This window comes from Myiozetetes cayanensis, unplaced genomic scaffold (genome assembly GCF_022539395.1).
Source record: "Myiozetetes cayanensis isolate MyiCay16 unplaced genomic scaffold, myiCay2020 scf1, whole genome shotgun sequence".
Classification (NCBI taxonomy): Eukaryota; Metazoa; Chordata; class Aves; order Passeriformes; family Tyrannidae; genus Myiozetetes; species Myiozetetes cayanensis.
The window spans coordinates 67,330,763-67,346,017 of record NW_026086604.1 but is presented as its reverse complement, the minus strand read 5'-3'; positions in this window follow the sequence as shown (position 1 = coordinate 67,346,017).

Below are 15,255 nucleotides of genomic sequence, written 5' to 3'. Positions count from 1 at the left end.
GATAATTAACTGTTGATTCTTCACCCCTTGCTGCACAGTTTGTCAACTAAAAGAATGTTTCAAAATGCAACCATACTCTCAAAAGGTGTTTGTTCTCATAAAGTAACCGTACATTGCTCATTGTCAACTCTTGTAGAGTTGACAAAGAGATCAACTCAGAGAAATACAGTTGCTGACAGAGCACCAACTTTATGAGAAAAAAATGTAAAAAATTATGTTGTGATTGTCATGTTCTGAATACATAGGATTTTTCAGAGCAAGAATATTTATAGTTTGCTCCATTTTATTAAGCTATAGTAATCACATGTAAGGATCAGGTTAAAAAATTTTCTATTTAATTTATGGTGCATGCTATATCCTGAAGCAACCTCATTTAATATATTGAAAGCATCACTTCAGTTTAATGATAAGAGTTTTCTACGATGACAAGGCAAAGAACTTGGCAAGAAAGTCAGATCTCTTGTTCTGAAATTTATTGCCAAGCTTTAGAAAAAACACAAGTTCTGAGTGATACTCAGACCTGTTTTTCTAATTTGCTTTACCACCTGCTCAACAATTTTTTGTTCTCAGCTACTCCATCCTACATAATCTCCATATGAAGTTCTTTCATAATGTTTGGTACAAAATATTTTTTTTTACTACTTGGATACTTGTAGAGTAACCAAGATACTTTTCTAGAATTTGAATTAACTTTCTGATCCCTGAGCTGCATTGGCTTTATGCATGAGGGACATAATCGTGTATTATTTGGAATGGTGACTTACTTCAGCACAACCTGTCGTAATCACTTCTGGTTTGCTTTTACTGAAGTAGGCACGTATCTTTTAATTCTTTCATTTCAGTTTGATATCATTGAAGCTAAAAATGTATTTGCCTGGGCTCATTTAAGGTGAAGAGTCCCTTCAGTATTCCCATTATTACTTTTGTCACTTTCTTCTTTCTAATCTGTCTTGCAAGGATCTCATATATTAATTTTTCTTTCAGTTAAAATGGCACAGGTCTGATAGTGCCCTCATTACCCAAACTGTTATTCCTCCCTCTGGCCTCACAAACTGTATTAAATGATGTTTCTTTTGGGGGAGTCCAGGAATGACATTCTGAGTAATGCTTTAAACGATGAGTCTCAAATTGGATTTAATTTACATTTAATAAGACATGTATTGTATGGCAAATTGATTATTACTGACTGTTGAACGTGAGTTTTGAGAATTAATAGCTAAGGAATGAATAGTATGTTTATTATATAGAGGGTTACAGAACATCAATTATATTTCTTTCCAGTAATGAAGGGGTATTTGTTTGACATAAGTTAATTATTTAGTCAGGTTTAAAAGAATAATTATCTGATCTCTGTAAACAAGCCCTGTTAATTAAAACAAATAGATAGAAAGCTTCACACGAAAAAAAACTAATGGATTTTTATTTTTTAGCTAACTCTTTCTTTCTGAAAGTTTTTTTAACAGAAATTTTGAATTTCATCACTTCTGCAAGTGACTTCAAATTAAGTCATGTCAAATTATATTTGTAGCCATAAATTTGTAACCAATCAACTTTAAACAATTAGGTATCATATTTTCAATTTACAGTTTTTTATAGGGTGTAGGGGTTTTTTTGTGTCTTTGGACTGAAATATATCTGAAATAAACTAACAAATAAGAAGCTTCATCTATGTATGAATTTTTTTAAGTATACACTTCAGAGAAAATACGATTCCAAAGTTCTGGTGGCTTAGTAATTTTAAATGATGCACCAGAAATACATCATATTGTTTTGGTAATTTTTTTTGTGGATTTTTTTTTAATAACCTGACATTACAGTTCAATTTTTCATAGATTTAAAATTTCCTGACTGACCCTTATATCATCGCACTTTTACACGACGTCTTATAAAAATATATTAAAATATTTCCCATAGATATTTAACAAGCATTTCAAAAAGCATTAAGTATGCTAACTCCTTGCAGTACAGGGGTCCTGATTCTTCATCATCTTGCTCCTTCTGCAGTCACTGGCCTTTGCAAAGTACAGATAAGCAAAGTGCAAAATATGACAAAGTACTTTTGTCAGTCTTTACCCTATTGTTCATAGATTTCAGTGAGTGCTTAAAAAAGAAGTAAAAGTAACCTCAGTCACTACAAAATATTTGTTTTCTTCTACTCTGCAGTCTTGGTCTCAACACTGACTGCGTGGACTAAAGTGTCATATTCTTTCTTGTAGTTCTGACAGGAAGATGATGTCCAAAGCTTAATGTTTATATTCTTGAACTGATACATGTGTATGATATTAAATTGATTTTTCTGTTATTTTACCGTTTTGATCGGGTAACCAGTCCACTTTTTCTTCTATAAGTTACTATAATAGGACTATAAACAATGCAGGAGTCAAGTGACCACCCAATCAAAGTATAAAATATTGAAAAGGTCAAAAGAGTGCAGCACACTACTAAGATTCATTGAATATAAATTAGACATTAAACTCCTGATATCTCATTCCCTTGACTGAGTAGTAATGAGAATGGAAAATGGCAGAAAATTAATCCCTTCTCATTAAAAAGCTTGTAATGAGAATGTGGAACTTAGTAGTAATGTAACCTGTTCTCATTACAGTCATCAGGAAGGCATCTTTGTGGTCTTCTTCAGATGTCATAGCCGTGAACTTTTTCTCCCTAATAAAATAGAGCAGTGAATGTGGTTATGTTGCATAGTGCTCCCTTGCATAGATTTTCCACGTGGTAAAATTGTTCTAAAGTGACATCACCCTTTCCATTCATTGACACTGGAATTTCTTCTGTATCTACACGTTATATGAAAGTGAAGATACATCTTTGTCAGATGTTTTTTCAGTGCTCCCTAAACCAGGTAGATGCCCACACCCTACAGAATTTCAGTGCAATTTGCAGACTAAGTTTCCTTAGAGCATTTTACAAAGTCTAGCTTGAGTCAAGGGTGACAGAAAATTAATATCCCAATGCTAATTATCCAAATAAAAATGTTTACACGTTGGTCAATGATTGCAGATTGTCAATGGCATAAACACCAGAAATATGCTCACATACCTACACAGACGCACAAATTGCTGACAGAAAAGGACCCACGTATTTCTATTTCCCATGATAAATTCCTCTGTGCGTATAACATGTAATTTATCACAGTGGATTTTACAGTTCTCCTGACTTTGAAGTGCATCCAGATTTTTCCCTAACAATACTTAGATTGTGAAAACAGGAAAAGTAAAAAACCAAACAAAATACTGCAACTAAACAATACTTTATTTTGCTTTCCACCAAAAAATAGGTATAAGATCACTTATTTTGATGGAAGTATACAAGTTAATGTTCATTTTGATTCTCAGTAACTGAACGTAGAAGTCAAAGAAAAGAAAAAGTACATTTATTTTCAATATTGAAAAATGCATGTCAGAGAAATTTGGTTGTGAAATAGGAGGAGGAAAAAATATTTCACATACTGTTAAATTAGGTTACCAGAGTGACCCGTTTCCTACTCCATGGAACTGATAAGATGCGTGTAGCTGGAGAGTGACCCATGCACACCGGCTGTGCATAGGGGTGCATCCTGGCAGATGGCCCCACATCTCACATCTCTTACCCTGGGACCCACATGACGAGTGTAGTTATTTAACCAGGGAGGCTGCTCTAATGTGCATTTTACATCACCACCGTGGGAATAAAACCAGCCACAGTGCTCCTCTGCAATCTAGTAAATCCCTGATGCCATGAGAGGGGTTTGTTATGAAATGTAGAGGATTGTAATGAACTAGAGAGAGAAGGTCTTCTGTAGGAGAAGAAATTCCCAATATACTCATCTACAGACAGACACACTTGCAAATTCACGTGTATTTTTCCAGGGTTTTAAAAACTCACTTGCCAACCAGAGACAGCCAAACTGAAGGTCTTCCTATGTAAGCTCCAACCCATTTTGCACAGTGGGAAATGATGGCATGCAACTCTATGGCTGCTTCAAATACCCTTGACATCTGCAGGTTGCAGAACTACCCACAGGCAACCCAGGAAAAGCATCTGTAACAGCACAGCAACCTGGCATGTCTAAATTATACTGGCAACAGCTCTGCTTCTTGAAACACTCTACAACTGGGAAAGTAGAAAAGGGCTAATCTCACCTCTTCCACCTGATCTGACTGTACCAGTATGTGAAATAACTCCAAGCATCAACCAAAATGTATTTTCTTAATGTGGTTGGTATTTTTAATTATACATATGCACACATAGACACACATTCTTACGTATTCTCTCCAGTGCTATCAGATGGATTTTTTTCCTCTGAAAGTTGTCATTAAAATGACTGTGTTTTAGTTGACATTTTTTGCAAAACTATTGCTAACTTCTATGAGTAACCTGCTCTTCCTAATTTTTAAATGCTATTAATTTATTAAAATTTTGTGGCAATTTCTCTAGCAAAGTATTTTAAGACATGCCAGTTAGATTCATGTCAGTATCTGTGAAAAAAAATAACTTTGGCACTTACGCGTTACCTAGGATTAAAAAAATTGTACTGAAGATCCAAAAGGGACCTGGTAGACTGCAGATTTCCATTCACACCAAAGGACTGTGGAAGGAATACTGTCTCAAAGCCAAATTCTCTCCAGTGACCTTGTGCAAGCTACAGGGACACACAGCTTAGAGCAGATCAGTGTCATTACCAAATAATCAACCTAGTTGCATCAATAAATACACCGACACCTAAGACCAATACCATAGATACTTTACTGATTACAAACTTCCTAAGAATTTGCTGAAAAGACCCACTTATTTGCAGCAAATTTTCATGTTCATACCAAAAACTCACTAGCACAAAGATACCAGCTCTTTAGCTATCTGCCGATTTCTTACCCCACAAAAGCTTCACAGGTTTTGGTAAATGTTTGTGGAATACTTTCCTAAACACAACATTTTTTTTTTCTCTGATTTCCTGAGAATTAGACTGCAGATTTCACAGCATCTGCTGTCATAGGCCCCTGAGATTTTTCAGCTGGTCTCCAAATACTCTCTTTGCAATATGTATTTTGGAATCTAGAATACTTTTAAATTACTTTTATTCTGGCTTTCTTTATGTAGAGCATCTGAGAACCAAAATTTTCCACATCATTTAATATCAAAAAATACCTGCCAGAAGTGACTGTTATCCAGATCGGTGTAGTCAAGGCCTTGTTTGGTGAGAGGGCAAAATAGTTCATTTCATTGTTTAATTTTCATTCCAGTAATCACCATTCACAAATACTAGCTCTCTTCATTGTATCTTCTATCTTTGTAGTATCATATTCTGTGTTTGCTTCATGAGTCATCTAATTTTCTCTTTTCTTCTGAATGACCCTGTTCTTGAGAATTCAAAGTGTCAAAATTTGCATGGACAATTGCTGCCATTAATAGGCTACCTAGTCTTTTAAAGCTTAGCATTACAGTTGTGTCCTTCACCCATTAACTCACTTGTGCAAAATTGATTAAACATACCCCTCTGTACTCATGTGGCCAACCTCTCCAAAATATTATCTTGTTGTTTGAAAAGTACAGATCCACAATTCAATGCTCTTTGCAACCATAGTTCCTGACCCAACTGTGTGAAATATTGACAGTGGTAGGAGAACTGTACTGTTTTTGAGTGATTGCAAAAGCTTTAAATCCTCCTTCCTGAATCACAAGTGGAGTAGGTGATTGATGTTTGTTTGCCTACCTTACAAGTATTTTTAAGTACATTTACAAATCCAGGATTAGTCATTAAAATTTAAAAAAAGTTCAATATCAGGTTAGAATCTACTAAATGGGAACAACTTCTGTACAGCTGTCTGCTAAGATTAGAATCTGTTCAAGACATACCGTGTTAGGAGTTGCCCCAATGAATAATACTATTGCGAGTGACTCAAAGAAATAATGATGAAAACATTCTTCCACCTACTTGCATTAGTGCTCCTTGGGAAGAGAAAAAAAAAAAAAAGTTGGTAGACTGAAAAGTGTTTGTCACAAATCACTTGTACTTATCCTGACTTTGACCATGGTATAATTCCATCCTTCCTCAGTAAGGCATGCTTACCTAGGCAGACTGACTTAAGAAGCATTTAAGCAGGATTTAAGTGTGCGTTTAACGGTGGATAGAGACTTAAAAATACCTTTGCAAACACTAGCAGATTTAAGCAAGAAAGTATATTTTGTTTTCAGATTTAGTCCACAAATGAATAGAACAAAAAACAGAATCCAAAATGCATTACAATTCCTTTTGGATCTGCAGTAGAGCTTGGTTGATGTCTAGATCGTTCACCACCACCACCACGAAAGACAACCTTTAAAAGAGCTGCTAAACAAAAACTATGTCCATAAATGTACTATGTGGGTAAGTTACTCCATGTGCCTCCTCTGAAAAAAAAATAAATCTTAAGAAAGTTAACATTACTGAATTGATCTTCAAGTCAAACCTTTAAAGAGAATATGCTGAAAGTCTATTTTGGGCAGTAGTGTAAACATACATTTATACCACTGTATAATGAAATAGGGTTTCTTGAAACTTTCTCTCACCCATTCTTTCTTACAGATTAGTCTGTGATGCACAGACACAAAAGCTGATACCATTATAAAAAAATTACTTCAGGAAACTGACCTTCTTGAGACAATCTCAACTTTTTTCTCTGTCCTGTGGAAAAAATGTTAAGTGAACCCAATGTACTAAGGTGAGCAATTTGACAAGAAAAAAAATAGGAGGGAGTGGAGAAAAAAATCAAACTGACTATCTCAGTCCCTCCCTTCTGATTGCTGATTAGAAACTATCTTCACAAAGAAGAATGGAAAGTTACTCTCCAATCTCAAAACTAGGACCTTTAGTTTTATAAATTGTTGTACAATATAGCTATATATTACACTAAAAATTAATTTTATTCCTTGTTAGCATTAAATTGTTGTTGATTAAGCAAAATTAAGAATATAGCACGTATTAAATGAGGATCCTTAGGCATTTGGCTAAAAACAGCATTAGTTTCTCTCAGGCTACCAACTCTTACTGTGAAAGAGGTCAGTACAATGACATTAGAAAAACAGTGATATTTCTCAACCTCCTATTTGGTCTACCCCATAAAAAGTCAAGGAAAATTGTACACCATTCTTTGACCATCGTAAAAGTATGATCTATGAAAGAAAGGCTGGTTGGAAAGAAAGATGAAAGTATTTGAAATGAAAAAAAAAAAAATCAACACACACAAAAAAAAACAAAGCAAACAAACAAAAAAAACCCCACATACACACACAAAAAAACAACTTGAGGACAATCTTATTTTCATTTTCAGGGTCAAGTTTTCCTAGTCCAGGAGTGAAGGAGTTGATCTGCAGGAAAAGTCTAAGCATATAAATAATCTCATGGCTTCACTTTAGATTCTACATGCTGACAAAGTATCTCCTTTTCTAGTCTCTATGGCTTGTGGTGTCGTATTGTTTATTATCTGCCTACTTTTAGATCAAATAAAAAAGGTCACTTGCATTAGTCAAAAGCTCTGTAATGTTCTCGCGAGTCAAAAATGATCTGAAATTATACACTTGTTCTATATAAAACTACCTCTTAATAGGCAGAAACACACACTGGAGTATCATTTAGGTATTCCTGCTTTTTATGCTATGCACATTTACAATGCACTACCGTGCCAAAAGATTTGGAAATTCTTACTGTAATTCTTTGAATTTCAATAAACTACACACCTTCATGAGTGTGGGATGCGAAGCCTATTTGGTATGAATTTTTCAAAACATGCTACATATTTTTGACTCGGCTTTCAAGTAATAAAGGTGTTCCAGCTACACAAAGATCATACTCCTGAAAACAGTTTATTTGAAGCATACTGCTGATCAGGTATCTTTCATGGATCCCTTACAAATAGTCCATTGACTCCTCTCTAAACTGTAGTCCGTGAGACATCAGAATAAACTACATACAGACTGGCAATGTAGCTGGCGTGACAATGGAGACTTCATTTTTTCAGATTTCCAACTTTTCCCCAAACTTTTCCGTATGACCTTGGCAAACACTTGATTCTCAAGCTTTTTCCCTGCTGTAAGATGTGGATAATAACTCTTTTTCCACTTACTATCCTTAAACTGAGAAACAATTGGTGTGCATTGCCTACTGTGGGACAAGATGTGGGGTTATGGTCCCACCTACTCTTCCACAAGAGCTGCCTGAAGGCCTGGACAACAGACCAGAAGAGAATGCTAGCACACTCCCTGTCACATCTCTAGCTGGTGCTTGGTCTTTGTGTCTTTTATTTCCATTGACTGACAGACAGGCACATTACTAACTTTGCTTTGCTGGAAGGGCTGCATTATACACATCAACCCGAGTATTAATCTTTTCTCTGTATAAATAGAAACAGTAAGTCTATATTGCCTGCACCCCTGGAAGCATTCTTTGAGCAGAATTTGGAAACTTAGATTAAAGGATAAAGATACCATATTAAGAAGCAAGCCTTTAGCTAATAACCTTGTCCTATGACATGGGGACTTTCTGAGACACAAAGTTCGGTGACAATAGAATACAACGCTACAACATTTGCAGTTTCTTTAGGGGATTACAGTGCACAATGTGAGTAGGTCATCCAAAGAGATCTTTGCTACAGGACTTCTTTAATATTACTATTGTTATTACTGTGAATCTGTAATGATTGCTTTGCTGCTGTATATTTTCCAGTCTGACTCGCAGGTACAGAAATGACAAAATGCTTGAGCAGATGAAAGGCTGTCCTTAGGGTATTTCCAGCTCAGTAAGAAGTGGCGAGTACAAGACATCTCACAAGAAAGCCTATCTTTTAGCAATTTATAGTTGTATTGTGCACAGCCTGATTCTTTTGAGGAGGATCTTTGGGGCACCCTCCTTTGTCCATTTTGAGTATATCTCCTGCCTTGTCATTCTTCTTTTGTTTTGTTTTTTTTTTTTTCTTCTCCTACTTTTTTCTTTAAACAAGAGTAGCTGTAGGCTGCTCCTCTAGTTACACTAGGGCTTTAGACTTCAGTACTAGGTTGGGTCTGCGAACTCTCCTGTTATGTTAAAAATCATGAGGCAAATCTTAGTACCCTTGTGGCCCAGGAGAATTTTGCCTTTGACTTCAACAGGACATGATCACAGAGAGATGGTTTGTGCAAAGATCTAGGAAAAAAGGGCTTTCTTTTCCTCCCTATTTAACACTTTGGCAGTTGTCATTTTTCGTCCTTGGGTATATAACTTTTTTGAAATAAAAAAATTATGTTGCTCTGCAGTGTAGACTCTCTCACATATGTTTATTAGTCCACTCTGCTGAAGGGGGTGAATATCATTAGCTATACCTAACAGACATTAAAACTAAATGACAGAGGCATTTACTTGAGGTCATCATAGTGACTGCTAACAGGAAAATGAGCTAAGCTCAGACTTTCTTATTTCAAGACCAGCAGTTTACTCTAATGAGCCAGAGTAGCAGTCTGAGTGTATTTACTGAGTTTTCTTTTTCACTGTGCTACTTTACTTACAGAAAAAATAATTGGTAGCTTATGCTCTGAAAAAGGAGTCAAACTCGTACTTCTCTATCCAATTTTCACGAAACATGGTGATGTTTTTGGGGATAAGACCTCATATTGCAACAATCAAGGACTAAACCTATCAATCTCCACTCAAGCATTGGGTCTACAGTTGAACTCTACAAGTAATAATTTATCGGATGTAATTAATGCAGAAACAGATTTAATAACAGTCAGTATTAAATTTCTGCATGGCTCAGAAGTGGGTCAATGGCTCAATTAAACTGAGGTGCCTAAACACCACAGTAATAAAATGCTGCTGTGGTACATCCTGTGTCTACTAGAAACTCATAACTTTGAAAATTGTGGGATTGCTTCTCTAAGAAACCCCAAAAGTCGAATATTCATCAACATCAGAAGTGTTGCATGTGCTAGACCTGACTATGCACTAGCTAAAGCCAGCACTGGAAATTAATAGTAATTTCAACATGGTTCTGCAACCACACTCATAGACACTAGCAGGAGGTAGGTATTGCATCTTTCTGAGACCAATGAGCAGTATGTCTCTGCTCAGACATGCCTTGTACCATGTCAGCTCTGCACTCATCTCTCCCCTACCTTACTTTATGTGCTGAAAAAAATATCAGTTGAGGATACTGGAAGTTTTTGTTTTCCAGTCCAATGCTGCAGAGCAAAACAGAATCTCATAGTTTTAAGTATGAAGAAGGATTTGAGGGAATTCTGTTTCTTTTGCAGTTTCTTTGGCACTCCAGAAGGGCTTTAGGGGGGAAAAAAGCAAACCACAAAAAAAAAAGCCCAAAAGGGTAAGCATATTAGTTCTGGTTTATTTTTATATTGAGTTTGTATCCCATGAATGACACCAACATGTGAATTTTGTAGTAGAGAAGAGTTCATGCATTTGGGAGCATAAGATAAGCATTGACAGAAGTACAGAGGAGTATGTGACAGCATGACTACAATGTTAAAAAGCATAATTTACAGTATTGATTGACTGTTGCCCTGAGTCATCACTGCTATGCTGGCTGCATACCGTGCATTGCTGCCAATATCAAACTATCCCATATTCCTATGAGTACCTAGCCTTAACTGTACTGAGATGTTAGGAAAAGTAAGCTCACATATATTAGATATACAGATATAGATTTTACAGTAAGGATGAGCTAATGGGTCAAATTTTGCCATTGGTTACTCACCTGTAACAACCACAGAGAATGACGAAACTGCACAGGTGAGGTTGTTGAATCTCATAATAATCACAATTTGGCTTGCTTATCTGTACATTCCATTTTATATTGTTGTTACACTTTCAGCCTGCACATTTCCACCTATAAACAAATAAGCCAATCCAAGTGCCAATGTTAATTTCTTAAATCCTTTTCTGGGCTTGTAAATGTGGGCTCTGTTTTTCATAACTGAAGCAAATGCACTCCCTACTCATTTTAATTAGACATCAGGATGCTTATGGAAAAAAAGACAAACTAGGAAGAAATATTGATATGTTCTTAGATGCAGTAATAAGATTTCTGTAAAAATGTACAGTCCCCCTGGTTTTCCCTGTTTCATGATAACTTCATGCCCCTGAAATCACAAGTTATAGTGCACACCCCATGGTGGGGCAAAACCTGTTATGCAGAATACCAAAGGGCAGGAACAGATTGGGCATAGCACACCATGAAGGCTCATTTGAAATGTTACAGATTCCCTCTGGCTTTGGAGAAACCAGAATGTGGTTATGTGTAAGGACTTACACTTCAGACACTGATGAAGAAAAATTGAAGAGCAACTAGGAGAGACTGGAATACTGTAAAATTCCTGTAGTTTAGCTAATAAACACATATTTACATTGTTTGGTTTCCAAATTCTGTTTGAGTCAAATTAGTAAAAAGATTGCTATCAAAAATCTCAATGGTTGATTGAACTTCCAATTTCACTTAATGAAAATCAAGATAAGTTGTAGTATTAAGCTGGTTTCTTGACTCTGTAATGGACAAAGATCAGATTGTGCATGCTGATTATGGATGATTAAGAAAACATTTCTGATATTGTGGACCTCCAAAGTCATAAAGAATTGCCTCCAGACTTTCGAGAGAACAAACTGTCTCACAATAAATTGTCATGATTCCTACCTTCCTGTTTCAGAAACGCCTCAGGGTGGAGGTAGAAAAAAGACACAGCTGTAAAACAACTCTCTTGTGCAGATTTTTGCAGCTTTCTTTCAATAACAAATTTAAAATAACTTAATTAACAAGTACATACCACGACAATATATGTTTCTCTTCTTATGTATATAGGTTATGTGAATTTTTGTAATTAAAGGAAAATAATCAAGTCTGGTCTGTAGTACCATCAACACATCCATATTACACCATCATGTCTTCTTTAAGACTTCAACAGAACAGTTACGGTGCGTTCCTGATGCTTGGTTGAGTTTGAATCACAAGCAAGAGGAAGTTGTTTAAGACTCGAGAATAGTGAATAAGGACATGTACAAACCACAAACTGGTGAGCAAAGGAGAAGGAAACACTGAAAATATTAAGTAACTTTTTCAGTTTTGAAATCTCAAGTGTACAGCTAGTTTTGCTTTACTTTAATAGGAAAGAGTTCTACTGTGTTTTGAACTGCAAAATCAGAGATTTTTCAGTCCTACTGCTAGTGAAGGAGTTGTGCATGACAGTCAAATATTCAGAGGCATAAAGTCAAAATGTCAAAACCAAGCACACATTTCTGTGTACAATTTTTGTGTACCTCTAAAGACAAACAGTCATGATTTTTGTACAAAAACTATGCACAGTTTGGAGTATACACATGATACTGGAAAGATGTCATAGTTGCAGGGTTTTTAAAAAATAATAAAAATTTAAATAAAATAATAATTAAACTTTTGAAGAAAATGGAAGAAATTAGGTGACAGAATGTAAGATGTCAGCACCAGATTATTTTGGAAGGGAGCAAAACACTGGTCAGTGTAAAATAAATTAAAAAATATCTTGTTTGGAAATGTGTTTATGCTTCGTTTGGACTTTGTGATGACATCATCCCAAATGTTTTTGCTGGCCACTTAATACAACTCTGAAACCAGACCTTCAGAAGTAAACAGAATTCAGATATCTACCTCTTGCATTATCTCGTTCACAGCCCTTTATGTCTGAGGATGAATATTTACAAGCTTTGTCATATTCCCACAATGTTAAGAGCTTTATGAAACAGCTTTTCAAGTAACATTTCAAAGAACAGAGCTCTAATGATTTCATTAACATAATGGCTGATCACAGATTTAACTGTAACCGAGCCAATGCATTGCCATTTCAGGGGAATTTAACAAAGTTCATTAAACTTAGATATGTTTATTTATCACTGCTTAAAGTAAATTTTAATGTAAGAAATGCACAGGACATGAATTTAATTGCAAATTTGACAATTTTCATATGTAAACATTTTCAGAAAGATTGAATACATTTATATTTTTAGAAAAACTATCTTTAAAGAGAATTGGCTAATACTTCCCATAGGTTTTTCAACACATTCTTTATAATAACATATGAACATCTAATGAAAATGGGGATGACCAGTAAAATTACCTTTACTTTCTCTATCAAGTCTGTAGAATGAATAGCTAAGAATTATGCTGTCTTCTATTTTATTAACAAGCACAATTCAGTAATCTACTCATTCATTTATTTTAGGAATATTAACAGGGATGTTTAAATTGGAAAAAAATTCATTAAAAACATCCATCATATTTTGTAAAAGGGCATCACCACCTTCTAACTCAAACTGGATTTTATTTTGGCTAAAAATTATACCAAACGTGGCAAAAAACCCCATTTATGTTACTGCAGTAGTTCTAACTAGAGAGTACATAAGAACTTCAACTGAAGGATTTAAATTGCTTCAGATGTACTTTGCATTATAATTGCTTAGACAGGTGTCTGGCAGAAGCATCCTCCTAATTCTGTGTTCCTTTCCCCCCCTCCCCCAACATACTTCTAAATTGTAACAGTTTCTCGTTATCATTCCTCCACAAATACACTCAAAATCTTCGGAAAAGCACTAAAACCCCATTTGAACACATAGGAGGGTTAAATAACAAAAGGGTAGTCCCCAATAGCACAAAGGTTCCAAGATCCACGTTGCTTTCTCTCTGTAAAGTCAAAATACACAATTTGGCATCTGATTTGTTATGGCATAAAGACTAATTTTCACAATTTTAATGTTCTTAATGATTTTCCAAAGTATCTGTTCTCTTGTGTGCCACAGGGAGACATTTTTTTAATAATTGGAAAGGAATTAAATTCTGGCAAACATTGTCTGTATTTTACCCTGTTCCAATGGGTCTGTGGATCCACCAACAGTCATCAGCATCCTACAGCAGCTGCTGTGTGTCAGTCTTCTTCATCTGCTGAGTGTATTGCACCACCTCTTGCTGTGCAATATCCTTGCTGAGCAAGTCAGGAACATGTGTCCTTCCCTCGCTGATAGTGTGCACTGCAGAAATTTAATGGTTCTTGCCATCCCCTTACTGCACCATCTCTTCATCCATAAATGTCCACTCTCTTTCCCTTCCCCGCTTATGCAGAATTTTGTGGAAAAAAGGATCTCAACAACAATCTCCTTTGAATCAATCTCATTGAATCGATCTAGTTGAAAGAGGGTCTCAAAAATAATCTTATTTTCCTCTTTTTACATGATTCCTTTTTGAAATTAACTTTCTAATTTCCTGTCACAATGAGGTATTATTTTTTTCTTTAGAGCTCAGAATCAGATTTTTTAACTCATTCATATATGGGGTCGATCCATGTTTAAAGAAGCTAAACTACTCTTCTAGATTCCAGCTGGTTTTGAAATGAACTTTGTCAATTTGGCCCCTGTATTTCCTGCCTCTTTTTATCACACCTTCACAGGTAAGAAGTTCCTTCATATCCAAGCTATTGGCAATAATCATGTGGTCTCATTTTAGGGTAACATGGCTTAATGGAGCTAAAACTGCTCAATCTGTGCAATGAAAATCTCATCAACTAGAGAACAGATATAATCAGCTTCTTGTACTGTAACATCTCATTGCAAACTACTCATACTGTTTATACAGTATGCAAATCCATTTCTGAAAATCCCAGATAGAATTCTGACATCCTCATTGTTCTAAATGTCACAAATCCAAGTGACCTAAGTAGCCAAATGCTGTCTATCTTCTAAATCTCCTTGTCCTCCTGCCATTACCACCATGGGTATCATTGGGAGGACTTGCACCCTGTAGTCTTGTAAAGCAGTACTGCCATGTCTACATCAGCCAGACACTGATGCTCAAATTCCTCAGGGCTGAGGCTCCTCAGGCAGGCTTTGCCCAAACTTGGTTTTTGCTTGCCTGGAGCTTTGTTTTGGCATGTTCAGCTACAACAACAATTTCTCCAATGACCAGGTGGCTACGGCTAATTTTATTTCTTGCCTTTTTATAGTGTAACCATAATTTTTATATACAAAATAGTAACAGACAGCTATTCTGGATAAACTTGAATATTCAAAACTGCAGCATAATGGCGCAGTGCAGAGAAACAGAGACCTCATATCACGGCAGAGCCCTTGAAATGAAGAACAGGTGATGCAGTGTAGGACAGTGCAGACATGGGATGGTAAGAAGGAGGTTGACATTGAAGAGTCCAGAGTTGGAAACAACTCATCAAAAGTGCAAATAAAGAAATACAATCATGACAGCTGGGTAAAACCAGTTTAAGCATAACAAA